Source organism: Ailuropoda melanoleuca, chromosome 4 (assembly GCF_002007445.2).
Source record: "Ailuropoda melanoleuca isolate Jingjing chromosome 4, ASM200744v2, whole genome shotgun sequence".
Taxonomy (NCBI): Eukaryota; Metazoa; Chordata; class Mammalia; order Carnivora; family Ursidae; genus Ailuropoda; species Ailuropoda melanoleuca.
The window spans coordinates 30,193,488-30,216,046 of NC_048221.1; the positions used below are offsets into that span (position 1 = coordinate 30,193,488).

At 40.3% G+C, this 22,559-nt stretch overlaps 1 protein-coding gene and 1 long non-coding RNA gene across 2 annotated transcripts in view; both read left to right on the forward strand.

The window, feature by feature from the left end:
- SYNPR (synaptoporin) overlaps nt 1-22,559 on the forward strand; it is a 298,829-nt gene that overhangs the window by 131,768 nt on the left and 144,502 nt on the right. The window lies entirely within an intron of this gene.
- Nucleotides 9,785-12,546, forward strand: LOC117801910. Its single transcript, XR_004624729.1, has 3 exons — nt 9,785-9,929; nt 12,196-12,276; nt 12,390-12,546. It is a non-coding gene; the product is annotated as an uncharacterized LOC117801910 (long non-coding RNA).

The following is a 22,559-nucleotide window of genomic DNA, read 5'->3' on the forward strand; positions in this document are numbered from 1 at the left end:
CATAGGGAAGAGCCTGGACGGATATACTGTCCACCAAAGGAGTGGTCATCTGAATGGTGGGATTTGGAAACTTTATTCTTTATACTTTTCTGAATTTCTCAGAGAATAATTTAGATATTATTTAAAAGAGAATGAAAGGGAGCAGGTAAAAGTTAATTTTTATTAGAGGTATATGCACTAGGAATCATTAAAGGCAAATATGAAGGTAGTTTCTAGTCCTAACAGAGGGCTCCTCATGTAGGTATTTGACTCAAGGTGCTCCTCTGCTAATAATGGTATTAGAGCACCATTTCTGAGCTCTCACTATTTCCAAGCACTTGATAGAGAGTATTTTATTTAATCCTTATAGCCACCTCACAAATCCATCTATCCACTTTTACCTAGTTGCTATAGGCTTTGGACTCAGCCTACCTAGGTTCAAATCCAGGCTTTATCCCATACACCCTGTATGACCCAGGCAAGTTATTTAACCTCTCTGAGCCTCAGTTTCTGCATCTGTATGATAGGGATAATAAGAGTACTTATAATGTAGAGTTACTATAGGTAATAAATGAAACGATAGAAACAAAGTCCTTAAATATCTTGGCATATGGTGAATGTCCAATGTCGTATATGTGCTGTGCAATTACCCTGTTATACAAATAAAGATGTTAAGATTTAGAAAACCTGAGTTATTTTTCAAGGTCACATGCCTGTGGTGGGAAGCATTCAAACCCTTGTCTTCTCAAACATCAAGCTTTTAATCATTACACCAGGGACTACTGTCACTGCTAAGCTACATGAAGCTTAAGACTTTAGACAAGTGACTCAGACTGGAATTTTTCTTTTTGTTTTGGTAAATAATTTTATGGGTTTGTGCTTGAATTCAACTTTCAAATTAATTTAAAATAATTTTTAAATAACTCTAAATCCCTATCAAGCTTTCCAAGTCTACCAAAATAAATATGCTTGTTGGGGTATCTATCTTGATAGTTCCATTGTGTTTTGTGTTTGGTTTTTTTTTTTAAGAAATCATATGACAGAATAGTATCTTCACAGACTTCAAATTTGGAAGATCAAAAAAGTCTCATGCTATTTGTTTGAAAGAATGAGTTATATAGAGCAGTAAGTTCTCTATCTAAAAAATGTACTACAAAGCTCCAAGGAGACAATAAAATTTAAAAAAACCTTTTACCTTGATTTGATTTACTGCTTTTTTGGGAAGCTAACACTGAACTGTATATTATTTTATAAGATAAACCCTTTCTTGGTCTATTTCAGCTTGTTGGAAAGTTAGTTACTTTGGTTACAGTTCAGAGGATGTGTTCTCAGTGAAGAATAAAACATGTATTCACATTAATCATTTCCCTAGGGTGTAAAGTATGTGTTGACCAGGATGAGGCAGAAGCTGGCCTTAGGAAGAAGAGTAAACACTTAGAACAAGGGTCTCGGTGGATTTCTGTCCTTTGATGAACTCAGGATAACTCTTCTAGTTGTAAGCCATGTGAAACCTTGGCCCAGAAATCCCATGGCCTGAGTTCTAGTCCCAGCTCAGCCATTGATTGACTCCCTGAGGAGCTTTGAGCTTCTTATTTAATCCTTTTTTTTTAACTTCATCTCCCAACTGAAAAATGACAAGTGGGTGGATAACTAAAGCAGTGGTTCCCCAAACTGGCTGTGCATCAGAATCTCCTGGGAGAAATCTCAAAACATAGATTCTTGGGTCTAGCTCCAGATCTATTGAAACAGAATCTCTGGCTGTATGGCTTCAGAATCTGCATATTAAACAAGTTCATTCACTCATTCTTATGTAGTCCACTTAGTTCTTGCCATGCACTGGTATTTGGTAACCAGCAAAGTGATGATTTCTGCTTTACAAGGTCCAGGTCATTTCTACTGCTAGAGGACATCATGCTTTTTACTTGAAGAAATGGAAACTGAGGAAAAACACAATTAACACAACACTGGTTTCTTTACCTCCATTGTCATCTGCTTGCTTAGTTATTTATCTATTTACCTATCTATCTATCTATCTGAGAGAGAGAGAGAGAGAGAGAGAGCACAAGCAGGGGGAGCAGCTGAGGGAGAGGGAAAAGCAGACTCCCCACTGAGCAGGGAGCCGATGTGAGGCTTGATATCAGGACCCCGAAACCATGACCCATGTCAAAGGCAGCTGCTTCACCAACTGAGCCACCCAGGTGCCCCTATCTGCTTATTTATATTTAACTTCTGATATTGTGATATCATAGGAAATATATATTTGGTCTTCATCCCCAGTTCTTTGTTACAGAGCTCCTAAAATCTTGTAACTTCCTAGGTAATTCCGGGGATAGGAATGTCTTACAGAGAGCTCTTAAATCCCTTGGAATTTTCTGGGTGATAGGAGGTATTCCTGGGTGGTATCTTTTGTTCTAATGAGGCAATTCTTGGCAGACCTCTAGACAGCTTTAGGATAGAGGCTGATTGCCAGAAAGACCAGACCTTGATTAGAAGCTTGGAACATTCAGCCCCCACCCCCCCCAACCTCCAGGGAGTGGAGAATGGCTGGAGATTGAGTTAATAATCCATCATGTCTACACAATGAGACTCTATAAAAATTCCAGAAGATGGGGATCAAGGAGCTTCTGGATTTGTGAATGCACCCATGTGCTGGAAGGGTGGCACACCCCAATTCTACAGGGACAGATGCTCCCGTGCTTAGGATCCTTCCAGACCTTACCCTAGGTACTTCTTCATCTGGCTGTTCCTTTGTCTGCTTTATAATATCTTTATAATAAGCCAGTAATAGTGTTTCCCTGAGTTCTGTGAGCCATTATAGCAAATTAGAAGACCAATAACCTGTGCTCATTGCATTGCATCATTGCCTCTCCTAAGTAACTGAAGATTATTTAAATATCTGGCAGTAGAGAGAACATTTAAGTTAGTAATTGTATATCCACTGTATGACATATTAGATAGCCATTAAAAAGCATGATTTATAACATAATTACCATTAGGTTAACTAAATGCATGCATATTGTATAAGCTATTGTTGCATAGCAAACCACATAAAGCTCAGGGCTTACAACAACAGGCATTTATTATTTTTCATTTGTCTCTGGATAAACAGACTTGATGATCAGCTGGGCTTGCTCTTGTGTCTGAAGTCAGCTGTCAAGTTGGCCAGATACATACTGGTCTAGGGTGACTTCATTGACGCGTTTGATGGTCAGCTGGTTGTTGGCTGGGTGATGGGGGCGGCTAGACAGTGTGTCTTTTCAGTATCATTCAACAAGCTAGCCCAGGCTTATTGTTGTGCTTGCTTGGAAAAGTTTTAAGAAAGACAGTGGAAACTACAAGGCAATTTAAGACCTAGACTCACAACAGTTGCAGCTTTACTTCTGCCACATTCTACTGGCCAAAGGAAGTTATAAGGAGAGCCCACATTCAAGGATTGCAGACATAGTTCTATTTCTTGCACAAAAAGAGCTGCAAAGTCACACTGAATGAGTGTGGATACAGGAAAAGGAATAAGAGGATCAATTTTGCAATCAGTGTACCACACATGTAAATAAGGACTAGACAGCATACACAAATGAAAAACAAAACGAACTGATATGTTGGCAAGGTAGGGCTGAGGGTATTTGTTTCTTTTTCCTCTATATCATTGTTGTTTCATGTAGGTAGCTATAACATTGTCAGTGCAAAAACAATGACTGAAAGCAAAAAAAAAAAAAAACAGTAAAGGGAACAGTGGTAAGAATAAGATCAACAACTCCATTACTCACTATACTGAAAGAATTGTGTCAATAATTTGCATATCATAAACCCATATAGTCTTCTGTCCTGTAGTGCATGCAGGTGGGTAGCAATGGAAAGATCCTCACATTTCAAAAGCTATGTAGTTCTCTAAGATACATCTAATAGCATTAGATCTCAAGTAAAATCTAGCCATGAGATACCCAATTATTCTTAGCATTTCTGCACATTCTGCATATTACCAGGGCTGGCACCTTCTCAGGGCTGTAACACTAGCAATCTCTGGAATCCATAGGGAACACTTCTTTCTTAATAGCCATGATTTCCAATAGTTGAAATTTTGCCCATTTAAGAACCAAAATTTTAGGTTAACTATTCTGAACAGAAGTTTTTCTTTCAAAGTATAAGTCGTTCATGTCCTTGTGTTTGAAAAGAGTTGATAGAAAACATTTTAAAAGCTCTTGGCATACTGCTTTTTTTGCCATAATGCAATGACATTCTCAGAGCCCATGGAGCAAAGCAGGGTTTCTTTGCCCTTACATAAAATATTCTGAGAATGCTATACTTTCAAGTTCTCATTTATTTATTTCTGTGTTCTCTCTTGCTCCCATGGGCTCTAATCATGACTGTGTCTGACAGTTTCTTCCGTTTTACTTGGCTTCTTCCAATATGCTGTCATCTTAGAAAAAACAGATTTATTGGGATTATTTGTAAAGTAAAAGTAATTAAGCTCCGAGTGTGGGCCAGGGGATCTCTAACCTGAGTAAGGTGCATAATCTTTAGCATATAGAAATGTGGTAACTGTCCTTTGGCTGATTATTTCCTGGTTCAGAGACAGACAAAAACCAGATTATTAGGAATCCAAAGCCTTGGTGCCCAGTTAGGTGTTGAGGAGGTAAGGATATGAGTGACCTGAATGGATAAATAAAATAAATACATTCTAGATGGGCTGAATGTGCTCAAGACATTAGTTTACTTAACCCAAATTTGTCAAAGGTTAGTGTGCCAAAAAAATTTTAAACTTTTACAAAGCACTGACTTAGTTTTACATTATATTTTAGGGTGTGAGGTCAGTTCGTTCATTCATTTCACACCCTCGTTTATTCACTTCTACAATAAGGATGCACATATACACACACAGACACACAAAATGCTAGATATATGTACTCACTCAGGGTCTTAATAAATCTTCACAATAAACCTGAATGAACACATATATCCTTGAAAAAAAAGTTGCTTATGTAAAGGATGTGGTTGGCAATAAGGACTAGCAGAAAGTATGTGCCCTTCGGTGTCTGAGAGACTTGGATTAAAATCTTGATTTCATCACATATTAGCTAGGTTTTTGCTTAGTCCCAGTTTTCTCTTCTGAAAATGGGCTAATTCCTGCCTTGCAGTATTTTTGGAAGAATAAAATAAAAGAACATAAGTAGGGGCATCTGGCTGGCTTAGTTGGAAGAGTATGCAACTCTTGATCTTGGGGTCATGAGTTGGAGCCTCACATTGGTTGTAGAGATCACTTAAATTAAAAAAAAATTAAAAAACAACATGTGCTTCACACAGTGCCTATAAAAGAGTAAGTGACCCCAAAATGTCACCATTTTTCTTCTTTTCCTATTCACAGAGGGGATGACAACTGAGCTGGGTTTTGAAGGATGAGTAGGAGTTCACAAACCAAATAACAGAACCCCAACAGGGAAAGAGTCCTTTCAATAACAACAACAACAACATTTGGATATTTGTTTCTGAAAATGGAGGGTGATTTGTGAAACTATTGCCACTGTCTAGCAAAGCCAACAGTACTTCTCTTTTCCTTTCTCTGTCTTCAGAAATGTTAGGTCACTGACTTAGTGGATTTGTCAATTCACCTGTACCACCTCACTAATAAAATATATTTGAGCAAGCATTGCAATCAAATGGTGATGTAACATTTATGAAAAACAGAGAGGAAAGTGCTAGAAATCAACAACACGGCGTGAAGTAACAGAATTTTGAAAATGCACAAGAGGGAACAAGATCTCCCTTCCACAGACACAGCCATACCCCAGGGTCTAAAGGTAAATCATATGTAAGCTTGAAATCTCTTTATTTAGAAATGGTCTATCCATCCAATCAATAGGCATTTATTAAGCACCTATCACTAGAAAAATCTTGGGTTAAGGGGGGAGGCAAACATGGAGATGGCTAACTATGACCCAGAAAGAAGGAAATAAGGTCCATAAATGAGAAAATACTAAAAAGAATGGCAGTGGTAATTTCCTTGGCCTTTGAAGGACAAGTAAGGTCATGGTTAACCAAGAAGAAAAGTGAGGGCATTCTGTTGCAGGAAACAGCAAATGGGGCAAAGGGGCAGAGGCATTAAAGCAAATGGCTGGAAAGAGCAGCCTGGTCTGTTACCTAAATCGCCAAACCCATTAAAAACAAAACAAAGAAAAAAAATCATATAGACCAACTAGAGGCAGAACCAATACAATGTGTCCCTGGAACCCTCATAAAAAAGTTACGGTTTCCTTTTTTTTTTCCATCCCTACTTGTAATGTAAGCCTTTCAAAGATAAGGTAGCCACTGCAACAGTCACTGGGAAGGTCTTGCCGTGTGCGCGTGGCGCTCAGTGCTCTCACACATGACCTCAGCATCCCCCTGCAGGGACTGGATCCCTCCTCCTGAGGGCTTTAGGCCGTCAAGCAGGATAGGCAGGAAATGCAGGGGGAGGAGATTTAATGCTTGTGGGGGCCAATAAGGGAAGGGAGTCAGAGGCTAGGAGCGCCAGCTTCCTGTACCTCGTGGTTATCTGTTCATCAGTGCACTACCTTCGTTTTCCTACGCCCTTTCCCGGAATCACCTTCCCGGTACACTACTTGCACTTCTATCCTTGTGTCAGGAGGAATCTTGCAGGAGAGCGCAACCAAGACAGCGTTGTTTAAGGCTACTTGTGCTACACAGGCCCGCAGAATTGATAAACTGACATAGAGAGGGAGGGCTGGTTTGAGGCAAGAGAGTAGAAGCCACGCTGATTCTAGGAAATGGTTCAGGGAGCACTTCTGTTGGTCTTTGGACTTTGAGCTTTTAGTTTGTTGTGTTTTAAGGAGAATTAAATGAGTTGATTCATACGAGTGTTTCGACAAGAGCCTGATGCATGGATGCCAGCCGCGGTTGTTACCGTTATTACTTAGATACCGGTGTTCTCGTCTTTGTGTGCGTGAGCACGTGCTTACTCAAAGAGAAGACCCAAGACACAGAAGTATAAGGAGAGCGTGAGGGCTCATTAAGCACACTTCCACCCCCCATGGGACAGATTCCAGAAGGCAGCCTTTCTCCCTTAGGTGAGACTCTTCCTACTCAGAGCCTTTGCTGAATATGGAACCCGTCTTGCGTGACAAGCTATAGCGGCCTTGTTGACCGTAAGTCCATCCAGGTGCCTCGAGCTCTGTGCGGAGGTGCCCTCACACCTGTGCGCTGTCAAGCTCACACTGGCAAGAGGGAGTTGGGGACCCTCCTGGCTTATGATTGAGGATGTCTGAGTTTGGAACTGATAATTCATGGTTTTTATAAGCTGTGTAGTTGAGTTTGAGGACCATAGTGCTATGTGGCTTTGATCCCCAAGATGCATAAATCAGAGCATCGTGAGCATTGTCATGTCGTAACAGGGACTTCTTTTTTTTTTTTTTTTTCCTGCACAGAATCTCGGACCGACTCCCTTCCTCCTACAACTAATGTCAGAACAAGCTGTGTTATAGCCCCTTCTAGGGAGTTTCTGTCTCCACACTTTTCATAGAGATGAGAGGAAAAGAGCTGCTCTTGGAGTTGAGATAAGTGACATTCTGGAAATATCAGAATGTCCTGTTCTTCAGATTCACTCTCTTAATTTGTATCATTTAACAACTTGGGGATGGCTTGAGAAGGAACTAACATTTTAAGGAAGACATTGGTAAAGCATTCTATTCTAAAAATAGATGCACAGCTGAAGAAGAAAACGGGTTTCTCTCTGTGTGAGTGCACATGGCATTTTGAACTGTTCTGAGCAGGCCTGCAGTAATAAATAATCAACTATCAGAAGAAGAATAGTTGCCTCTTATGTGTATGGAGGGAGAAACTGAGCACACCAGCTAACAGGAGCTCCATTGCCAATTTCAGTTCTCAAAGTACTTCCACAGGAACTGTCCCCTGTTGGCATCATAGCTGACCTGTGAGATTGGCAAGGCTGCAGCATCTCTCCTCATAGCCCTGAAGCCAAGCATTAGGGAAAATTACAAAGAATGCAGAAGCATTCTCCAGATAGGAGGGATTTGTTGTCGTTGTTATTGTTGTTGTTGTTGTTGTTGTTAGTGAAATTACAGGAGATTTTGTTGGCCAGATGGATCTTATTGGTTAACAAATACTTATTTGCTTTAAGCCAAATGGCCAAATCCTGTATCATAGGAATCCAGAGACACTTCTGGCATACTACATACTCAGGCAAAAGAAAGAGATTTTTCAAAGATTTCATAGGCCCCCAAATTAAAACAATGTCCTAGGTCCCTTGACCAGCTCCGTTCTCTTGCTGTACAGCATAACCATACACATTCCTGAGATTGGGGCTGAGGGTGGGAGGGTGAGAATAGAGTGGGGAGAATGCTTTCAGATAGAATCATAACCAAATAGACTATGACTGGTGTCCTTGGAGCGAGTGCAAAAACACTCAAATGTTATAAATTCTACATAGTGTAAACTACATGGAGGGAGATAGACTTTCATTCTCTTTCCTACCTATGCCCTATTTTATTTATTAAGAGCTGTAATTTGGTCTGGGTTTTAGAGGCATGCTGGTTTAACAAAGGGATTTTAACTCAATTTGTTGAGAAGGAAAGGAAAATCAGAAAGCCATTTTGCAAGCATTTGATTCTTAAATCTATCTTGCATTAGCAGGGAGAGAGAATGCGTGTCACTTACGTTGTTATAATTACCAGCTGGCGTCCTTCTGTGTGCTATCTATGTAACACAGCATTATCAGTCCCATTTTACAGGTGAAGAAATGGACGTTTAGAAAGGCAAAAAGGGTCACACACATGTACGCAGTTGGCCATGACACCTCCCTTCATAGGGAAATCATCAGTGAAAAACTCATGCAGCTCTTGATCTAATTTACTATTCATTTCTCAGTGTACTGGGCAAGATTATTGAAAACTGTCTTTGTGTTTTTCTTCTCTTGCTCTTATTAGAGTCCTAACAAGATTCATGCAAAAAAATGGACCTCAGGGATTCTTTCTGATATAAAGTCTTAATCCTTAATCATAGCAGCAACTACTCATCTTGTAATTCCACACCAGGCTTTAAGAACTATGTGTCAGGAACAGTCAAACTTGTAAGCCATGTATTTGTCGATAGAGCTCTTTCTATTATAAAAAATGAAAGGAAGAAAACAGAGAGCTCTGTCTTTGCTCTTTCTGACTAGAATTATGAATATGGGCTTAAACAAGTTTATCCATGGTTTCTTCTTCTTTAATTATTTAGCAAAGACATATTTAGTACCTACTAAGCAAAGCAATATTGGGCTATACCAGATAGAAGGAAGAATGTATTCTCCAGAGTTTTACGGTGGGACTACTTTTAACCCCCACCACCAGAACAACAGGTGTAATCATCAGAAATTATGCAATTCAAATACATCATTGCTTTTGTTTTCCAGTGAGTATAAGCTCAGTCAGAGAGGCGATGTTCAGCTGCCCAGCTTGTATATGCTAAACACATTAACAAGGCTGGTAATATGGAGATTTTGATTCAGACAACCCAGTTTCAAACCCTAGCTCTAACACTTTTTAGCTGTACAGACTAGGGCAAGTTCTTGAACTGCACTGAACCTTAGCTTCCTCGTTTGTAAAATGAAGATAACAATAGATTCTGGAGGGGTTGAATGATAATCAGATGAGATAGTGCATGAACAGAGCTTAGGCTAATAGCCAGGAATAAATATTAGCATCATTATTTGTATCAGAAAGATTCACTGCAGGAAATGACAATTGCCAAATTTCTCCATTAGATCAGCAGTTCTCCATTCTTTCTTGTTTAAGGTGTAAAATTTTTGTTCAAGTGCAGTTATGTACAGAAGCCTGGGATATAGAACAGCAAACTGTGGAGTGGTTTGAAGCAGAGAACATGGAGCCCCTTGCAACATCTTCCTTCTCCAGTGTGTTCCAAGGAGCATCTCCACAGCATTCTTGGCATTCAGCTTGAAAGTATGATATTAAAGATTATCCTTACATATTGTAATAGTGTTGTATGGTGACAGATGGTAGCTACACTTGTGGTGAGCATAGTATAACATAGAGAGAGAAGTTGAATCACTGTGTTGTATACTTGAAACTAATGTAACATTGTATGTTAACTATCATCAAGTTAAAAAAAAAATTTTTTTTTAAAGTAGGCTCCAGACCCAGTGTGGCGCTCGAACTCACAAACCTGAGATTAAGAGTCCTGTCCTCTACCGACTAAAGTCAGCCAGGCGCCACTAAAAAATTTTTTTAAAGATTATCCTTATAATGTTATTGTAAGCTGAGATGTTTTGGTCATTTGAATGTACCATCTATATTCTAGTATGTATAAGAATTTCATCCAAACATTTATTTTATGGTCGTATTTTACATTTTAAAAATTGTGAGACTAGGGATCCTGGGTGGCTCAGTTTGTTAAGCATCTGCCTTCGGCTGAGGTCGTGATCCTGGGATCCTAGGATTAAGCCTCTCATGGGGCTCCCTGCTCAGTGGGGAAGCTGGTTCTCCCTCTGCCATTCCCCTTGTTCATGTTCTCTCTCGTTGGCTCACTCTCTATCTCTCTCTCTCAAACAAATAAGTAAAATTCTTTTTTAAAAATCAGAATAAATAAAAATTGTGAGACCAGGGCAATATGTTCATGCATTTCCTTTATAATTAAGAAATGCATCATAGAAATTCAGCATTATTTATTCAATAATTCCACAAATTTGTATTAAGCATTATTTATACACCAGACCCTGGTAGGACCTTGCCTTATGCAGAAAAACCAGAAAGATTCAAAGTTCATTTGGGGCAGGAACCATGTTTAACTTTTTCATGACCAAATCCCCAGAACTTGGCACTTGCCCGCCACATAGCCCACACTCCATAAACAGTTGTTGAACTGAAATTTTTAGGCGAATGAATGATTGCCCTCTCACTTTAGGGCATTAACAAAGTTTCTGTGGATTTCAGAATTGTTCTTCCCTATTGAGAACATGAGCCTCTAAGTAGGCTATGGCTGTGATATGTAAAACCCTAGTCCCCTTCTCTCCAGAGACAAAGTCTTTCTGGCTATTGAGGGAATATCTAATGGGACTAAGCCCCTCCGTTGGCTTGAAGAATTTAATTAGAGCAGAAATGAATGCAGAAGATTACCCAGAAATTATAAATCTGGAGTCATTGCTGAGGCCCAGGAGATCATAGATTGACTTCTGGGAGTCCATAAACTGTCCTCTACCAAGTATTGAAAAGCTGCAGCTCTCCACGTACCTGCTCTGTAGGCTGAGTAGATTGACCAGTGTACTATGAATATTCAGAAATACCAACTCAAAACCAATTTTCAACAAATATTTGTTGGCTTTAAGCCATATGCCTCAGTGTCATTTCTATATTCCCTCATATTCAAGGGAGGAAAATCTGCTAAATCTTTCTGAACAGGGCATAGGCTTTCCTTTCCAAAACATGATAAGCTCTTCTCTCTAGAGGGAAATGAAAGAGTTATGCATCATGTCTATAAAGCAAACAGAAGATGGCAAAGATGATCACTATCAAGACTATAACTGACATCGCTATTGTTATACGTCAGATGTTTGCTATGTACTGAGCAGTCTGCATGTATTAGTTTACCAGTGACCAATTTTATAGGTGAGGACATGGGACAAGACTACATGAATGATAAGGGAAAGAACTGGAACTCAAATCCACCTGTTTGTATCATCAGGTTCCAGGTGGGAAAGAGCTGGGACACTCAAATTGACTCATTGAGAGGAGTTTTTTAAAAGAGGTAAATGAAAAAGAGGTGGGCAGGGTTTAAATAAAGCAAAAAGGGATGATGCATGTACTGTACCTAGTAAGTAACAGAGGGGAGCTGTCACCAGCCTAGTCCTGAAGGGTCAACTTCAGGGAGAGAGAGACACACAGAGAAAAACTGTATGGAGAAGGCAACTTCACAGCACCTGTGGCCTTTGCCAGAGAGATGTATCCAATCAGGGACCCATCAGGAGGGATCAAGAGAATAAATACCCAGACCACAGTTTCCTCCCACTCTCTGATCTGACTATACTTCCCACTAGCTGCACCTCCCATTGGGATGATGTGGGGAAAGGTTGCTTATTGATGTGGTCATTTAGGTCACCCTGCTGGGACACAGAGTGGGCAGGAAAGGGGATCTAGAAGGAGAAAAAGAAGCTGGCCAGCACAATGCCTTCCTAAAGGGAAGAGCACTTAACCATACGTATTCTGTCCCTAGATGATCTCTCATTAAGCAAATCATCTTTGCTTAGCTGCTCTGTGCCAGATACTTTGCTTTGGGCTGAGGACTTGGAGATAAGTAAGTACTATCCTCCCTTCGAAAAGCTTAGACTCATGGTGTTCAGAAAAATGGGTCTTAAACATGTTTGATTTCCTATTTTAACTACTATTTTGTCTCCTTTTTCCTCCCAGGTGGGACTACATTTCCAAGAAATACCCTAACACTCCTCGAAGCTTGTCCCGCTATATTTCTTAGCTTCCCGTTTCCACCAACTTCTCCTCTATGTTCCGCTTCTTTTAGCTAGCCTTGGACTCTAGTGAGGAAAGCTAATGACCTAATAAATAAATAGGTTCAAGTGATGTTGATTTTATTTTGTCTCATTAGATATTTGAAAAGGAAACGACACAGAGTTGGAGAAAAATACTCTTAATGTTACAAAGATAATAAAAGGCAAGAGGTTTAGAAAGTTCTGCCCTGACTCTGTATCCCTGTTTGCATTAGAATAAATTGCATTTTACCCCTGGTAGGAGTTGTGCTCAGTCAGAGCAGGGAAAGCACCATTAAAGATGTCAAGGTTGTTCCGTAAGTGGATTGACTGTAAGTGCTCTCATTGCTATAGCTTGAAAGAGTTGAAATTGTTTTGGAAGCAAAATGGAAGAACCTTAGCTAACTCCCTTGGTCCTTTATTAGTATGGCCAGAGTAATCTTCTTGTCTTTGATTACCTCCCTTCCCCCACAGCAAAGGAGAGATCCTCGTGGTGCTGAAATTTTCCTCTCTGTGTTTGCTAAATGCTCAGAAAGCTAGGTCTCCCACTGTCTAACCCTGAAGCAGGCAGGACTGAAAGGACTCCTAATGAGAGGCCAGATGTTTAGGAATAGAAGCTGTAAGGGAGAGGAACTGTTACATGCACCAGAAGGTATGTCCACCAAAGGAGAGACAATCTTTCCAGTTCAAAGAAAAAAAAATGTTTGAAGTTATCTGAAGGCCCTGTACAGTTGAAAGATCAGAGTTAAAGATTGGACTATATTGGAAATTAGCATTGCTAATGAGATTTTCAGAGACTCACAGATTATTTAAATCCACTTAACCTTCTCTACAAATACTCAATTTAGAAAACACTGTAGTTCTATTTTTAATAGTCTAATAATGGATAAATGTTCTTTTTAAGGCAGTAGCAACAATGTCAATATCGCTTTTCAAACAAGAACAATCAAATAATGGCATATGGCTTTATTTTTGACGGTTCCAATGGCATGTTAGAGAGTGGTAGCCAACTGTCTGAACTGTCTGATAAATTGGAAGGTAAGGACAGTCTAAATGGCTAGCTGACAGGCCCACTTCCTCTCTAATGACAAATGCACAGTTGAATATCAAAATACCAGCTTCTCTGTGTGGGCCTAGGTGAACTGAACCCTGGGAACCCAAGTTTCTGTAAAACATCTGATCAGTGTGGTTCACTACAGGAGCCCTCCCCTCTCATTGACATGATCTCCACTTAAATCAATATGATGCTGAAATCTGCAACCTTTAAGGAGTGTTCCCTGAATAAGAAAGTAAAAACAGTCTGTGTCCATTAATATAAATAAATCAATCACCCTTGTTCACCTGCCTTGTATTTCAAGGCTGAGCTTCTTTTATAAACTTAGATTTCTTTGCCTCTGTCTCAAGCCTAATTTGTTCTCATGTTGATTTATTCACTTATTTATACATTTGTTTATCCAACAAATATCAATTGAGCACCTGCTATGAGCCATACTCTATGAAATGCCAAGGATATAGTGTTGAGTGAAACAAGTTTCCTGCTTTCATAGAGGTTATCTCCTAGTGAAGAAAGATAATCAATAAGACAATAAATAAATAAGGGCAATAAGAATTACCCCCCCAAAAAACAACACACCTCACACACACATACCAATGACAATTTAAACAATAAGATAATGTGAAAGAGTGTAGCTAGGAAGAGAGAGGTTTTCTTTTGGGTAGGTGGTCGGGGAAGAAGGACCCTCTACAGAACAGAGTATGGGTAAGAAGTGAATGTCAGAGGAAGAGATAGTAGGCAAAGATCTAAGGAGAGAATGTTCTAGGCAGAAGGAATAGCAAGTGTAAAGGCATAGAAGGCCAGTGTGGCTGAAGAGTAGGGAGGGAGAGGGTTGGAATTCGATGCAAAAGATAAAGGAGCCAGGACACAAAAGGCTTTGTAGCCACAGTAAAGAATTCCAGTTTTACTTTAAGCCTACTGGACAGCTATTGAAATTTTTCTCAGATGAGTGATATGATTTAATTTATACTTTCAGTAGCTCAATCTGGATAGTACACGGAGAATGATTTATAGGGATAAGAGTAAAAGGATGACCTGTTGGGGATTTATTGTATTGGTTCAGGTGAGAGATCATTGGTGGTAGTGCAGTAGCAAGGAAGATGTAGAGAATGTTAACACTTTATTTGGCACAAAATATGGGGCCAGAAAAGGTAACTCAACCATCAGATTTGAATTGAATTTTTAGTCTTAGACCCTTATCTAGTCAAAGTGGACCCAGGAAGGCCTTTAGAGATCATTCAGTGGAAACCCTTCAATTCAAACATGAGAAAAACTGAAGTATGGATTTTAGGGGGCACACAGGGGTCATTGAACAGATCTCTAGCAATCCCAAGACTGAGCCTCATGCCTCCTATCCCCCAGGGTGTTAAGTAAGGTGGCCAAGTTCAGACAAAATCAGCAGAGCCTGGGCATGGGACTTGTTAGCTCAGTAGACCTTCTGTCTACACTAGGGCTCCCAGTCTCCACACTGTGAGAAGAGCTGTGGAGTTATTTCAGGGTCCATGTATCTATATGTGGATTACTCATACACTGTAGGTTAAATTTTAAAAAGTATGGTACCATCATGTAGTACTAGGGGGGGTAGTTAACAGCTTGGAGTCTGGCATCTGACTAGGTTCAAGTCTTGGCTTTATCAAATATTGACTGTGTACCTTTGAACAGGTTACTTAACTTTGGGTCTTGATTTCCTCTCTGGTAAACTGTAATGAAAATAGTAGCTGTTCCTAGTTTTTGTTTTGTTTTGTTTTTAAAGATTTTATTTATTTATTTGACAGAGAGAGACAGCCAGCGAGAGAGGGAACACCAGCAGGGGGAGTGGGAGAGGAAGAAGCAGGCTCCCAGCGGAGGAGCCTGATGTGGGGCTCGATCCCAGAATGCCGGGATCACGCCCTGAGCTGGAGGCAGACGCTTAACAACTGCGCCACCCAGGCGCCCCTGTTCCTAGTTTTGTGATGCCCGCTTAAGATAATCCATTTATATATATATATAAGAAAGAAAAAGAAAAGAAAAGAAGAAAGAAAGAAAGAAAGAAAGAAAGAAAGAAAGAAAGAAAGAAAGAAAGAAAGAAAAGAGAAAGAAAAGAGAAAGAAGAAAGGAAGGAAGGAAATCACTTAGAAGAATATCTGGCACAGAGCAAATATTCAGGAAATGTTCACTTATTATGTGGAAGACAAAACTTTCCTTTCTTTTACTTGAAATGGGGCTCTTAATATTCAAAAGGGATGAGACTGACTCACTCTCCATCCTGAAAAATATTAAGTGTTGTCCCCTGTGGGTGTGTGGCTAGAACAGCGACTTCCTCAGCTGTGCTCCAACACCGCCCACCAAGCAGCCACCTGGCAGGAACTGCGGCCTTCAGCGCAGGGACGTTATTCCTTCACTCAATTTTTCATTCATTTATTCAACAAATGTTTACTGGGTGTGAACTTAAATGCCTGGTTGTTCGTAGCCATTTTCGTTCTGCTTCGACTGTGTTCACTTGCTTAATTTACTCCCCTGAGTAACTTCCCTCATTGAAATGCAGTGATTTTTCAACTGGCAGATGAGGGGTGGTGGCAGAGAGAGTAAGGGGGCGTAAGGTTCCTATCAGAATTTCAAAGGGGCCATGGGGTGTGCACAATTTGAAGCATTCATAAGTACCCCCAAAGGCTTGTGTGTAAGGAACACGCGGATCAAAAGTGGAGAAGAAAGGCAGCTGAAGGATCCTTATCCCAGGTCATCTGTGTGTGCTGTGGTCTGGGAAGCACTGCCTTAGCCATCTTTCGTTTGTTCCCCACACGTCTCCAGTGACAGCACCATGAGGTGTTAGCATGCCCATTTTACAGAAGACTGAGGCTCAGAGATATTAAGGGGCTTCCCAAGTCACTTGGCTGGTAAGTGGAGGTTCAGAGCTAGACCCTGGGTTGCCCGACTCATCGTGTTTTGCTTGTCTGTTTGTCTGTTTGGTCCTACATCCTCCCATAGGACCCACTGCCTTTTCCTGCCCACTGAATTGTTACTCTGTGTATGGAGAAGGAAGAAAGGAAGTCAAGGAGGTGGTGGTGATAATGGTGATGTGATAGGGTGTGGTGGTGATGCTGTGTGTGTGAGAGAGAGACAGAGACAGAGGGGTGGGGAAACCCAAAGAAAGACTCTGGACAAACTCTGTATGAATATCTACCAATAAAAAAACATGGTCAGTCAAGGTGAGTTTGGGTCAGGCCATCACCAACTGCACAAAAGATAAAACAGAGACACCGGAGCCAACCTAACACTGTTCTGTACTGAGTGGGGTCCCGAAGCGGGCAACGGGAAGGGAAGAGGCATAGAGGTCTTTTGTGCCATTGCTGTGGTACAGGCCACAGAGAGAAATCACCTGCAGAAAGCCGGTGTGAGGAGAGCGTGGAAGCTGTGGGCAGCCTCTCCATGAATTCAGTACCAATTCCCCCCAAAACGTATGCCTCAGAATGCCATGATTTTGGTCCTTTGACCTAGCCATGCTCATCTCCTTCCTGCAGAAGCCCATTTGTAGGAAAAGCAGACCCAGGTCATGTTTAAACCTCTGAAGCCTTTTTCAGTTTTACGATTTTACAGAAGCCTTTAAGGAACACTCCTGCGACAAATGATACCCAAGTTGTAATTTGTTCCTTCCCCAGTTGCCAGAGCCCGAAAAGTCTTCCTATACCATCACCTTAATGATTATTTATGGGTGGTGCATGAATTTCCCAAGTGGGTATCATGCATAACATCCAGGCATTTCCATAAAAATGAGGGCAATTTTTTTTTAACAAACATATAAACATTTACCTAATCTATGCAAATCTATTCATCAGGATTTTATAAAACCACCACTTCCCACCCACACCCCCAAACCACAAAATCCTGGCTCCTTTTTGTTTCCCAGTTTGTTTCTAAGCGCTATGTTGAGGGAGGAGGGGGCTCCCGGAGTAAAGGGGGAGATGGTGCTCTCTTCCTGATGCAGCCTGCTTGCTCACAGCAGCCCTGCTCTTGCAGTTGTGAGCAAAGAGCCAAGTGTGGGAGCTCACCATGATGGTAACCACCTCCCCACAAGGCAGACAGCCTTTCACCAGAGGGAAGTATCAGGTTGCTGTACTTCGGCTGTGGGTTGTCACTGTCTAATAATATGACCGTTTTGCCATCTCTCTGCAAATAAGGCAGAAGCTGCTACCTGATTGGTATAACATCTCACTTTCCCTCCTCATTGATTTTCTTTTTCTCCTCCTTTGCTTCATAAAAAGAGGGACAAGTGGCTGGTGCTGTGGACAGAGAAGCTTTATTTTTAGTATGAGACAACCTCTATTTTCTTTCAGGAGAGGGAAGTTGGATTATCAATTCTTTTGTAAATGTGTATGGTGATATTTGCTCCGGTAAGTTTTTATATCTCTCTTGGTTTACTGCTGGCTGTGAAGATGTGTGTGTGTGTGCGTGTGTGTGTGTGTGTGTGTGTGTGTGTGTATTTGCATAGGTACATTAAGCTGCACACTTTTCTTTCCAAATATCATTTTTGAAATCTTTAGTGGTAACATCTTTTTTTTTTTTACTTTGCTTTCTTATATTCATATTTTTAAGCCAAAGAGGCTGTGCTGTGTGGTAATGTGATGCTTACCTTAGTTGTTGTTGAAAGATGTGCCGGATTTCTTTTAACATAGTGAGGAAACTATTTAAGCAAACTTATATTTGGCTTTATAAAAATGTAATGTCATTCTACCCCACCCTTCCCATTTGGAGTGTTTAATGTCCTAAGTATATTCATTGTGCTACAACCTGCTTACCATTTTTAATTAAAGTTTCTTCATCAGTGTCAGAACAAGAATTTCTTAAACTCCATAAATAGCTACCAAACACTGTATGCAGTGCCAAAAGGGGTGTGCTAATTTCATAGGGTCTTATGAAGATGGAATGAATGAGATGAGTTTCACTGTACGATTGGGTACGTGTGGACCTTTAAATGAACTGAATTTTTGAAAAGTATTCAGATCATTAGAGTAAATCTCTAACATTCCTTGAAAAGATGCAATCACAAGTGGCTGTTGCTTCTCTATGTCTTTCTTTGCACTGTGTGTTTGTGCCACCATCTGTCACATGCCCAGCCCTGGCTCCCATGTTTCTGTATCCGAAGCTGATCAGGAGCAAAGTTGCTGTTATTAAGTTCAAACTAGTGCAACATGACTATCTGGTCACTGCTGCTCGTAATGACTTTTAAATGCATTACCTGGCTAGTTGCCTTTTTCTTTTGTTTCCAGAGAGTCTTAGAAGGTCTAAATTCTCTGTTATTCATTCAGAAGTCTGGGAGAAATTCTGTTAATATAATTACCCTAGACAGAGATGATAAGATGATTAAGTAATTGCTCCAACGGAAACAAACGGATGCTTTAATTTTCTCTTTATGTTACACAATCAACAAATCTGCACAGACTTTCTCATGCTGAAATGAATTAGAATATATTTATAAAGAAAGTTAAAGGCAGCTTTGAATGAGAAGCAAGATGAGGTCTGACTATAGATTTTTCAAAGATTTTGAAAGTGAAGTTGAGAATGTCATGCATGCCTAGACCTTTTAGGCATAGAATCTTCAGAATAGCAATTATTTAGATCCTGCATCATCTAAGGACAATTCATGGAACTAGTAATGAGTGTCCAGGAATGCACTGATCCTCACATCTACTTTCTTTGGGGCATTCTGCCCCTCACACCCTTTGCATGCTGGAATGAAGCTATTCTTTTCTGACAAACAGAATTCTGAATTTTGATTAATCTAGATCAGCCTCAAAAACCGTACAAACACACATGAACTTATATTGCCTGTTACCGGGGTCACAATGTTACTAATAACAGCTTTCAATGCCATAAACCCTCACTGGAACCGAGTGTTCCTTAGCAGATCGTTTATTGAAAAACAAACAAAACTTTTATCCTTGGGCTGTTGGTGTTTACTGCTAAATGAAAAGAGCATTGAACATCCCTTTTCCTCCCCGCTCATCCTCTCTTCCTCAGCATCCCTAATGCCTTTTGTCATCCCTCTCCTTTCATGGCTTTAGAACAGGTTATGTACAAAGTTGTTACCTGAAAACAGAGTTTATCATCAACGGAAGCTGTTCAGTAATATAGATTAATGAAGATGTGAGGGGGGATAGCACCCTGCGGGTAAAAGCATCTGTCTTTTCCTCCAGGTTGCCAGTTTACAAAAGTGTTAAGCCTCCAGGCATACTTGGACTCAGTGACACAGGAAAGGCAGTGGGGCATCTGTATCTTAAACAGGTCAGGATCCTTAGTTTGACTTAGGGATAGTGTGCACGGTCTTTAAAAGCATCACTTCAGAAAAGTCCAGAATGCCATCACCAAAAAACTGTTGTAATCCATTCCAAGGAATAAGAATCTGTGCCATGTTGGGGAAAACCATAAAAGGAATTTTTATGTCACAATGAGATCATTTATTCTTTTTAGCAAAATAAAGAATGCAATAGTGGCTTCCACTGAGTAAGTACTACTGTCTGCTTAACTGTGCCAAGCATTTAAAATAGCTTATTTAACCTTCACCACCATCCCACAAGGGAGATAACACAACCTCCCCATTCTATGGATGAGAAAACGGAGACATAGGGCAAGTATGTAAGTTGCTTGAGTCAACACAGTGATGATGGTGGTGATGATGATGAAACTCAGAACCAGGTAGGTTCATTCTAGAGTCATTCTTTTCATCTGTCCCCTCTGTCAGGGCTTCACTACATCCATGCAATCTTCAACTACCTCCTAGACTGGAATGATTTCCCAGGACTTACAGTAACACACCGTGTTTTTGTTACCATTTTTCCCCCATTCTGACACTACATAACCTCCTTCTTCTCAGGCTGTGCTTTTGTGACTCCAAGCTAATTATGTGTTTGAAACTGGAGAATGTGTGTTTTATTTCCACTCAACTTGTGCATCTAGAAAGATGTGGACATGACGAAAGGGAGCCAGCCTACGGAGAGATATATGCAGAAGTGGCTAAATTAAGGTAGCTTTTTTAACTGATTAAAAGAGATCCATCCCCAGGGGCGCCTGGGTGGCAGAGTTGCTGGGCGTCTGCCTTCAGCTCAGGGCGTGATCCCGGCATTATGGGATCTAGCCCCGCATCAGGTTCCTCCGCTATGAGCCTGCTTCTTCCTCTCCCACTCCCCCTGCTTGTGTTCCCTCTCTCGCTGGCTGTCTCTATCTCTGTCAAATAAATAAATCTTAAAAAAAAAAAAGATCCATCCCTTTGACTTTCAATCTTTTGAATGTAGGGTAAAAATAAGGATGGGATGATAACATCAAAATATCAAAATATCAAGTCTGGTTCATCATTGATGCAAATGTAAAAAGCAATTGCAACTGAATGGATTTATTTGTGGAGAACTTTGTAGAATTCTCAACTTCCTTTTACTCACCCCAGCATGATTTTCTTTCACTTTTGGCTACTGGAAAGAGCTGAGGTGGCACTTCAGGTAAAATATTGCAAAGTGTCTATACCACCTAGGTCGTTAAAAAATGAACACAGCTGCCGATAAGCATGCTGAGGAGCGTGACAAAGTTGAAATCCAGAGTCCCCAAATGCATTCTTTTGCACTGAGCACTGAGCTTCCCATTTGAAATCCATTTAAGCCAATAAAATTCAGTTGAGTCTTATAGGGGGAAGAATGCACTGACATAGAATCAATATGTTTGAAATTTCTCTTCAACCGGCAGTTTTGGATTGGAGGCAGGGCATTCTAGTCATGAGGTGAGTCTGTGAAATGCTGCATTTTATTCCCTCCAGTGAGAGAGAACAGATTATGAGTGATGGAAATGTTACTGGAAGATAGAACCCCAGTGCAGGACACCCTTGCTGTATTTCACCAAAACCCAGAGGGATCTAAAAAAAAATGAACAAAGAAACAAAACAACCCACCACAAAATGGGAGGACTAAGAGCTAAGGTTTGAGGTGTTGACACCATATTGACTTCTTGGTGTGATTTGCTGTGTCTAATGAGCAATAGCTTTTGAGCTCTCCTCCCACCCTGGTGTAGACACCCAGTTAATTAAAAAGAATTCAGCGTATAGTACACAATAAAGTGTTTCCAAAATGATACTCATTTTTGTCAGAGGCAAGCTTGGAAACTTATTGATTCTCTATTACTTCTTTTTCTTGCTCTTAAGAGAAATAATAATTGGGTGGTTTAATCAGAAAATTTGGTATTTAGAGCCAGTCAGTATAAAGACATTTAAATCAATCTGCTTTTTCCAAGAGTATTTACGAGGATTCTAAATATATTAGAGCCATCAAATGATCTCTTTTACTGTAACGAAATATGTCGTGCTCAGCCACAGTGCTCATCAAATACAGGCTCTTCCTTAAAACTAAACTTAAAGACAGTTTTATGAAGCGTGTCGTATTTCAGTCTCCATCTGCAAGGTACGGCTTTCTTCGCAGAGGTGATCAAATTCAAAATAAATAGCAGTAGGGATTGTACTTTATCTTACCTGTTTCCTTCTGTCTTTTCTTTGGCTATGGATATGTCTACTTAAACATGTTGATCATTAAGAGCTTAAAAATGGTCTATTAAGGAGAAAGCAGCTGGTATAAGGCATAATGAGTGTTGGAGTAGTCTTGAATTTGTCATAAAACATTCTAAGCTGGTACACAAACAGAGCTAGTGGTCCTATTCCGTTCTTGTGTAAGAAAATGGAATCAGTGAGGATTTTGAGCTTGATACGAGTACATGAAGTGCTAAATCCTTTCAAAGAGGTTCTTGGTCATCGGTGTATCTTTAAATGTTTAAAGATTAGGAACGAGTTGAAAATGGAAGCACCTCGGTCTTTCTACTCTGCTGACTAATGCATCTGCATAATTAATATATTTTACAGTGGTCATTTTTTTTTAAACACAGATTCTAGCCTAAAGTACTAATGGAAAATTATTCTGGGGCAACTTGAAACACATGCCACTACAATTTCTGGAAAGCTTATTCCCAGCACAGGACAAGCAGTTCACTGTGGAGCTTTGGGTTGGCCGGTATAACTGGATAATCATGACATTATGA